This window comes from Lytechinus variegatus, chromosome 14, assembly GCF_018143015.1.
Source record: "Lytechinus variegatus isolate NC3 chromosome 14, Lvar_3.0, whole genome shotgun sequence".
NCBI classification, from domain to species: domain Eukaryota; kingdom Metazoa; phylum Echinodermata; class Echinoidea; order Temnopleuroida; family Toxopneustidae; genus Lytechinus; species Lytechinus variegatus.
The window spans coordinates 14,650,463-14,660,470 of record NC_054753.1 but is presented as its reverse complement, the minus strand read 5'-3'; positions in this window follow the sequence as shown (position 1 = coordinate 14,660,470).

Sequence of the window (10,008 nt, the reverse complement as noted above, 5' to 3'; positions counted from 1 at the left end):
CAAATACATAGATCCTGTGCTTACCCCTTTCACAATTAAAAAAATCATCTGGAATAAATAAACCAGAATTTAGTCATTTTTCTTCAAAGCAATTCAAGAGGTCAGATTTCTTTCCAATGAAGAGTTTTCGCTGTCAGGAAGAAAAATAGGTGTATGGATGGTTCTCATGTCGGAAAATGTTGTCTATGTCTGCGCCTCTGTGATGCACCACTATTTACATAATATTTTGAGCCCAATTCCGACGATTCTTGGAAAATTATAGCTTTGAGCCGATATAGGTATTCCAAAAGTTCGGCCCCTATTTCTTTATACTTTTTACATGTACTTTCCCATTGGAATGCGACCAAGTTAAACATCTATAAAATTATTGCTGATTTATATAAATTAGCATATTTTGCATGAAAACAGGTTGAATAACATGTTTTTTAGCCAAAATTATACCCAGGACCAAAATCCAGTTGAAACCAATTAGAGCAAAACCAATTGAAACCAGTTGGCCAACTGGTTTCAATAGGGAAATTGGAACAACCGTCCAATTGAAAACCAGTTGCCAACTGGTTCCAGTTAAAACCAATTGGGCAACTGGAACCAGTTGGCTATTGGTTTTCAATTGGTTCCAGTTGTTCCAATTTCCCTATTAAAACCAGTTGAATCCAATTGGAGGCAACTGGTTTCAATTGGTTCCAGTTGAAACCAATTGGAGGCAACTGGTTTTCAACTGGAACCAGTTGAAACCAATTGGTTTCCAACTGGATCCAATTGGAACTTCCAGTTGGAATGAACTTAATTAGTTACAAATTAATTAGCATTTGCACTAACTATTGCTCATGCCAACACAGAAGCAGTGTTATTTGTCTATTAATACCAATGTAAAGGGCATTGATAAAATACAGACTTTCATATGTATATATTCATATTGGAGTTCTTCAAATATATGTATTTTTATTTGATGTAATTTGGTAACAGTTAGTGGTGTACTAATTATCTTTGAATCTGTTTTAATTATAATCTATGACATCTATGAACATGGTTTTCACTGTTAAGTATTGGAAACACTTATCTGAAAAAAGTGTGGAACTTCAAATTGAAAAAAATTAAATAGATACATTGTAAATTATGATGAATCTCATAAAACATTAATCTGTGCACACTGGCAGAAAATATGCAAATTAACTGGTTTCAATTGGATCCAGTTGGGTAACTGGAAAATTTCCAATTGGAAACCAACTGGAAATCATTTCCAGTTACCCAACTGGATCCAGTTAGGATTTCCAGTTATGCAACTGGTTCCAGTTAGAAATCATTTCCAGTTGGAAGTGATTTCCAGTTATCCAACTGGTTCCAGTTAGAATTCAGTTACCCATCTTTCCAGTTAGAAGTCATCTCCAGTTACCCAACTGGTTCCATTTAGGATTTCCAGTTACCCAACTGGTTCCAGTTAGAAATCATTTCCAGTTGGAAGTCATTTCCAGTTATCCAACTGGTTCCAGTTAGGATTTCCAGTTGCCCAACTGGTTCCAGTTAGGATTTCCAGTTACCCAACTGGTTCCAGTTAGAAATCATTTCCAGTTGGAAGTCATTTCCAGTTACCCAACTGGTTCCAGTTAGGATTTCCAGTTGCCCAACTGGTTCCAGTTAGGATTTCCAGTTACCCAACTGGTTCCAGTTAGGATTTCCAGTTGCCCAACTGGTTCCAGTTAGGATTTCCAGTTACCCAACTGGTTCCAGTTAGAAATCATTTCCAGTTGGAAGTCATATCCATTTACCCAACTGGTTCCAGTTAGGATTTCCAGTTGCCCAACTGGTTTCAATTGGTTTCAACTGGAAATTGTTAAATTCCAGTTAAAACCAATTGAAACCAGTTGAAACCAATTGAAACCAATTGAAACCAGTTGGAAATCCAACTGGTTTCAATTGGATTTTGGTCCTGGGTAACTATCGATCTGAAAGAGACTTTCCTAAAGTTTGGTTTCTTTATATTCCGTTTTACTAATTAATACCCATTCGCATATAGATTCATGCATAAATACACGCTAATTTACATACATTTTAGCATGAAGACAGGATTTTCAATATCGTGTTTTGAGGGAAAAATAAAGCTATCGATCTGATAGAGACTTTCCCCAAAATTGGGTTCTTTTTATTCTATATAATTTACTTATTAATACCTATTGGCATACAGTTTCATGCTAATTTACATAAATTTGCAAATTTTTGCATGAAGACAGAATTTTCAATGGCATGTTAATATATAAGGAAATCAAACCTATTAATCTGATAGAGACTTTCCTAAAGTATGGCATCTTTTTATTCCATTTCATTAATTGATTCCTGTATTGGTATAAAGGTTCCGGGGTTCGATCTCCGACCGCGGCATCTATTAATCTACAAATGCTCTTTTATCCTGTTTTCAAATAAATGGAAATGCTATATGCATTATTGGTAACTTGGTTCATGTGCACTTAATTGTTTAAAATGAATAAATATATAAAGTTTTATGCATGAATTACTGATAATTTACATAAATTAGCATATTTTTGCATGAAGATGCAATTTTCAACATTATGTTCTGTGGGGAAAATTGAAGTTATTGACAAAGGAGAATTTGGTGCGTGTATAAACTCTGTCCCCAAAACTTCATGGCCCTAGGGGACTTGACTATATTAGTCGTGAAACGTTTTGGGGTTTAGGGCCGGCCCCAGGCCCATCATGCAGAACTGGGCATACATTCGTAATTCCGAAGCTTCGTTATTCCGAAGGTTCGTTGTTACGAAGGTTCGTATTTCCGAAGGTTCGTAATTCCGAAGGTTCGTACTTCCGAAGGTTCGTTAATCCGAAAACGAAATGAGGTTCGTAATTCCGAAGGTTCGTTTGTCTGAAAACGAAATGATTAACGAACCGTATTTCGTTTTCGGACTAATGAACCTTCGGAACAACGAACCTTATTTCCTTTTCGGATTAAGTAACCTTCGGAACATCGAACCTTATTTCGTTTTCGGATTATCGAACATTCGGAATAACGCCACAAATGTTCGGATTAACGAACCCTTTTACGTTTTCGGATTAACGAACATCGAGGTATAGGCAATTTACGTGTTTCGGAATTACGAACCTAAATCGGAATAAAGAACCTTCGCAATTACGAATTATCATGTATTAAAGAGTGGAACAATTTACCTGTTGATATAAAAAAAAATAGTAAAACTCTTTTCATGTTCAAAAGATTATCCAAAACTTACTTTCCTAACAGATTTTGATTATTTTCCTTCAATATGTATTTTAAGTTGATGTATTTGCATTTAAGTTGACCTACTCAGAATCTATGTTCAGTATGTTCATGTGTGGTTGGATGTGGTTGTGTGTGTGCGTGTGTATAAAGGCCTATGTGTGTTTGTAATAGTTTTTCCATTCAATTTTCAGCATCTTAACGTTATTATACATTTTTCTCTCTCTCCTTTTTATCTTGTAGATTAGTATATCCTATGTTTTATGTTAATTTTAATCATAAGTATTCCAGGGCCCTACTCACAATTAAGCTTTGCTTTTAAAGGGGCCCTAAAACCAATTCGTATATGTTATTATTGATGTATGTTCATATACTCATTTACGTTGTATCTACATCTATTTTGATTATGATGTGATGTTTTTGGTTTTTAATAAATGATCTTAAACTTGAACGAACCTTCGGAATTACGAAGTGTAACCGCAGAACTGTACTTCAGCCGCGGCGGACAGAGAAAGGGGGAGGGTATGCAGGCGGGCGGATCCAGCCTTCGCCAATAGGGGGGGGGGTCGAAAATATTTCTTTCATCCACATTCCCCGATCGCCCGCTTGAAGTTTTTTTTTCCTTAAAAGGGTAGTCCTAATAATCACTTCTAAGCTTTATTCTAATAAATCAACGTAAATTATATGATAATCTCACAATCGGCCTTATTTGAATAGGGCGAGCATGGGCTATTTTCCCCCTAAAATTTAATCATTCTGGGCAATGTTTGTGAGCATAAACGAGATTAGTGCGAGTGCAAGCAGAATTTATTTTGATCTGATGAAAAAGGGTCAGTTAACGGCTGCCTTGCACGGCAGTATAGCTATAAAGACGCTATACATATTTCAACAATTATTTGCAAGCTAAGAAAATGTTAATATTCAGACCACAAAACAGACATTTTTACAGAGCTCTTTTTAAAAATCAATTAAAAAAAAACAAGAAAGACTGAACTTGATTTACGAGCTCAAATGTGTTTTGTATGTTGACTGCAAAATTTGATATGTTAAGCTCCATATTGAGCAAAATGTGTAACTCACCTAAAAAGCAACGCAAGGGCAAAGTGCGAGCGAAAATTTTATGTAGGGGGCCTAGTGACATGAAATATATTTTTGAAAGTCACTTTTCCAAACTAAGTCTTCCCCTAATTATTCACTCGTTTTAATTCCTCATCTTATCCCGCTTCTTTCTCCTCTCTTTTCCCTTCTTTTTCTTTTCTTTCTTTCCCCTTTTCTTTCTTTTTTGCTCCGCCAATAAGGGGGGGGGGGCGAGGGGCCCGCTCCCCCTGGATCCGCATATGGGATATTAATACAATAATGATTCAATACATCTTACTATTAGTCATCTAATTTTCCTAGAAGACTTTGTAGGCACCGTACCGTATCTTGTACTTGAATAAATCTGTCCGCATTTTCAGTTCATGTTATCACTCGCCGGTGTCATAGCGAATTAGCCCGGGTACCGCGGCGGTCCAAAAGAGCTAGCTGATTAGTACCGCCAGTACAAAACGGCTAGTCGATCGGGCCCGCCATATCAAAATGACTGGTTCAAATTTTGACCCACGCGTCGTGGGTATATTGCAGCGCTGGACAGTTGACACATGGTACCGTACCTCTTTTTTGGAGTAGTTTTTAAACAATATTTTACTTTTTGAGTTGTAAACATGGACCGTGATTTTTTTTTAAATCTAAAGCGAGGACATCGTGCACTACCATAGGCATTGGGGTTAAGTGTTTGCACACAATACCCCTTTTGACATATTCTCTGAAAATTTTGCCAAAATCTATATCTGAAAAATTATATTTTTTATTAAAAAATGTTAACACTTTGCTCGCTCGCAGCTTAAAATTGTTTACCTCGTACACTAAGTCTGCTCCCACAAAACGTTTGCCTCATTGCGCCACTGGGGTTGATAGTAGACGATATGTTCTTTTAAAATTGTTCTTTGTTTTAAGTTCACTTTCAAAGAGGAAATGCCCTCCTTTTCCCCGTGCCCCTTCGACTTTGATTTGCTCCGCCGCCCCTGATTATGTTGTCCCTTTCCTTCACATATTATAGCGTGTGTGAGAAATGACCCGCGGACAGAATTTCGGTGCCATATATACTTAAATTATCAGTGAAAAAATTACAATACAAAACTTGTAGCTGCCTATCTCTCATTCCCAAGCTTTGATGATCGTAAGAAGCTACGACCAGTTTTGAGTTTTCATAATGATACACATTATGAAAAATACGAGACATTTGGCTTCCTCCTGCTCGTACGCACGGGCGTCCGTCGATATAACACATGATATTTTTATGAAAATATGCACCCTTTTTCTTAAAAGTTGATGGAGAGGGGAAAAATTAATCGTATCAAGTCGGGGTATTCAGTAATGAGTACAGGAGAAACTATATTTCACTGATTTTCATGATTCATTCCATTTGATTAACTCATCTATTCGTGTTTTGGGGCTAATCTTTCCCTTACGCATTGCTTTTTGGCAGAAGTTCTATGGAAAATGCACCTTTTTTCACACAAACTTTGAGACACTCTGTATTCATTCCCCCATTGCTCGAGAATGAATGGGCAGTTAACGACGGGGTTAAAGATTTATTGAGGAACGGAATGTATATTTCATGAAAATGAAAGCCATATTGGATATCTTCAATACGTGTTTTTTACGAGATGAAGTTAGTTGTCGAATAGGCTGTCCTGGCATTTGAGGTCTCTATCGGTGACGTCACTCAGGATCGTCATGCCTGAACCATCGGCCGGGCAGGGGTCGCAATGGTAGTATGATTTATGGATAATGCACTCGATATATACAATGATCTTGTCCTCCCGTTCAAATGAATGTGAAACTCATATAATTTTCATCAGAGCATTCAACAGGAGTACTGTAGTACACATTTCTTTGTTATAAGTGAATTAAAGTCCCTCCAGTGAGTTTGATCACACCTATTGCGAAAATGTATCACCCCTACGTTGTAACACAGTCAGCTGTTTGCACTCAGGGTCACTCCGTGACCTGTGTGTGCGTTCAAGAGTTGTACACGATTTTCTGTCTCATTTAGGCAGAAATCTTTCATAATGCTGTATGTGTGTTTGCTTATGTCAGCACCATTTAAAGCCCCCCCCCCCCCACCAGAGTTTAAGGTCAATTTGGCGGCCCCTCATTTATACAGGTCACTTTGATGCCCCCTAAGTAATTTAAATGCCAATTTGCCCCCCCCCATGTGAAACATGAATGCGCCCCAGGCCAAACATCAAATTGCCGCCCAAAGGTGGAACACATGATCAGGGCCCCGTCTTACAAAGAGTTACAACTGATCCAATCAATCGTAACTCTATGGAAATCCATCAGTGTCAATTTTTTTCCTTAAATTTGCACAATGTCCTTTGTAAACAAAGAGAAGCATACTGATTTGTCAAGAAAACAGTTAATGTATGAATATACATCAAAGCTAGAAAATATTTTGATGACTCACATGTTGACGTTGTTGGCTTTCCATAGTTGTGATTGATTGGATCAAACGTAACTCTTTGTAAGATGGGGCCCAGTTCTGTACCGGCCGCCTATCACACTTCAATTGCCGCTCTTATGTAACCTTTTTAATCTCCCCTTGTCCCCCTTCTTTTTTCCTTTTAATCTCTCCCAGGCTCCCCTACTTCCCTCTTATTTTCCCCCTTTCCTCTTTTATACTTTCCCCCATTTTTGCGATCATCTCTTCTTCGTATCTCCCTTTTTTTTCTCTCCCTTATATTTTCATCTATTTCCTTCTCCTTTTATGACTACCCCGGGGCCCTTAGCCCCCCCCCCCTCCCCAAAAATAGAAAAAAAAATATTTGCATGTGTGTTTGTCTCAAGGAGGTGTTTTTGGCAGCCTAATTGTTGGACTATGAAGCTTATTTTAGTTCTTTTACACCATAAAACCCCCAAAGTAGAAGAAAAAGCATATATCAATTGATATATATTTTTTCTTTTCTACTTGTTCTATTGTTCTACTATTTCTTGTCCATTATTGGTAAGAAGACCTACACAAAATCGCCGAAATTCACACCCAGCACATGCGTACAAATTAAGGGAGCACTCAGTGTGAGAATATGGCTTTGTGCGGCCCACACAGCTGTAATCAATTGGAAGTGTGCCAAAATAATGCATAAATTATATATTTCCAAAATATATATACATCGGTATGTCTATGTCCCTAAAATAAGATTCTCAAATCGGCAACTGTAGCTGTTCTGTCAGTGCATGGGCATGCGCGGTACATTTATTTGGAGGAGCCAATTGGTCGAAAAGGACTAGAGTCTACCGGAATTTCACATTTTTGCTGTTGGGGGGTTGTCGAAGTTACATGAACGGCGTATAGGAACAATCCGTCTTGTCGGAACCAATATATCGCTATATGACGATCGCCTCCAGGGGCAGATCCAGCTTTCGCCAATAGGGGGGGGGGGGCCGAAAATATTTTCATCAACATTTTTTCTCGATTGGCGGCTATAAGCTGATTTTTTTCCCCGGTTTTTCAGGGGGTAGTCCTAATTAACTAAAGACTGAAGTTTTAAGAACATGTTAATGTTTATTGTAAAAAAGGCAAGATAAGGTATCTCATGTGGTTTTAATATAAAGCGAGCGCGAAGCTCGAGCTCAAATTCTTTGATATTCTATGTCCTTAGACCGGAAGATTCTGAGGAAATTTTATAATTAGGAAAAAGATAAGTATCCAACTAAACAATGTGAGCGCGAAGCGCAAGCCGAAATTTTATTATAGTAATGTGAAAAGGGACTCAATTAGGACTGTTCTTTGGTGATTAATGAAGAGGATACAGCATCACCAATTAAATAATAAAAGTGCGAAGCGCGAGCTCAAAATTTTTGATATTCCGACCAGAGAACTGGACAGTCTGAGCGTGTTTTTATTTGAATAAAAAACAAGCTGTGTGTTCACAAACATTTAAACAATGCGAGCGCGAAGCACGCGCGAGCTTGATTTTTTATATACTGACATAATAAAGAAGCATTTTGACAAATTTTGGTAAGAATTTCCAAAGAGGATAGGTTACTCACAAATCACACAATGCGAGCGCGCAGCGCGAGCTGAAAATTTTGATATATAATTATAAACAATTTGTGTAAATCAAACAAAATTATAATGAAAGCTTGATGTGCGAGCTAAAATATTGTGTGCAAATTGATTTCAGAACTGGATATATAAGTGCCATTAATCCTCTTGAATGGAATTCATTACACAGGCAATGTGAGCGCGAAGCGCGAGCGAAAATTTTAATATAAAGCAAAGTCTATTTTCCAATACTTCCCCTCACCTTATCTTGTTTCCTTTCGGGTTCGGGCCGACCGTTACGAGGCTGTAAATTACACATCATGGGTATGATACTTCTTTTCTTTTCTTTCTGTTTTTCATAGTTTCTATCAAGTTAAAAGTACACTTTTTCTGCAGGTTGTCAAAAAATAGGGGGGGCCGGGGTCGGCTCGGCCCCCTCCTGAATCCGCGCCTGGCCTCACAAAACAAAATTCGTAACTAATCGGCGGATAAAATTAAGAGCCGCCAATTAGTTCCTCCAGCCCCGATCGGCTGCCCGGTCCAATTCGTCTATGACTCCGATACCGTAAGATCCAGGCGCTCGCCATAATGATCGCTCGATCGACCGTCGTACCGCCGGGCCGCGACGGGCCCCGGGGGCGCGGGCGGGCATGACCGTACCGGCCAAGAAGAAATTAGGAAGGAACTGGTGAGTGATCAGTGGTTAGATATTTTCCTGTTTTATCAACTTTACGAATAAGTGCGAGATAAGAAATCGTTGTATTTTCTTTTGCATGTTATTCGTAGCTCCTGGCAGCAAAATCCATTGCTAGTTACATACGGTACCGGGTATGGTACGGTAAAGGGTTTTTTTAACACGTTTTTTGTTGCTTGTCTTGTCACCACGCTCATGAGTGACTAGCTTCAGTCTGTGTATTTTGGTTGTTCCGCTGAACTGCGTTGGCTCACTCACCAATACATAAATGGGGATTGTAGTAAAATGTCAGAAATTGTTGAATAAATCCCCAGAAACGACGGTTATTCCTGTCTAATGAGTGACTAACCCAAGAGTTGTTCCGATTGCACGAAAGGGTCTTCCAAGGATCGTCTTTCGTGTCGTCCATATTTTATGATACGCTAGTATAAGCTGGGTGTTTCTGAAATTTATGATAAAGAATAAGATTCGTTAGCTTGCTTTTAAATCAAATTTTATACAATTTCATGATATATCACATCATTTTATAAACAAAAATTTTGTTTATTTTATTAAACGGACAAACAAAATATGTTTGCAGATGATTTATTGAAAATGGGCGACACGAAAGACGATCCTTGCAAAGACCCTTTCCTTCGTGCAATCGGCCCCAGGTCAGGGAACTCCCGCCATGACAGGACCTGATGAGCTGAAGCTCGCACGCCGTGACTACGGGGAGTTCTCACTGGAGGGCCTGTGTCGCCGAGGCGTGTATTGCCCATTTGAGTCCTTGTCCCCCCCCCCCATGCTACCTACAGCAAAAAAATCAGTTAAAATTTGACGGAGAAATGTGCGGAAAGACGTTAAAAATGCATCTTTTACGGACAGTATATGTCGATAGTTGCGCTTACCTTGGGTCAGAAGTTGATTTCCATTTGGGTGTAAAATGCCAGAGGATTGGCGAAATTTAATAGGATTTTTTTTCTGATGATCAGACGACAATTGCACAATATTGACATC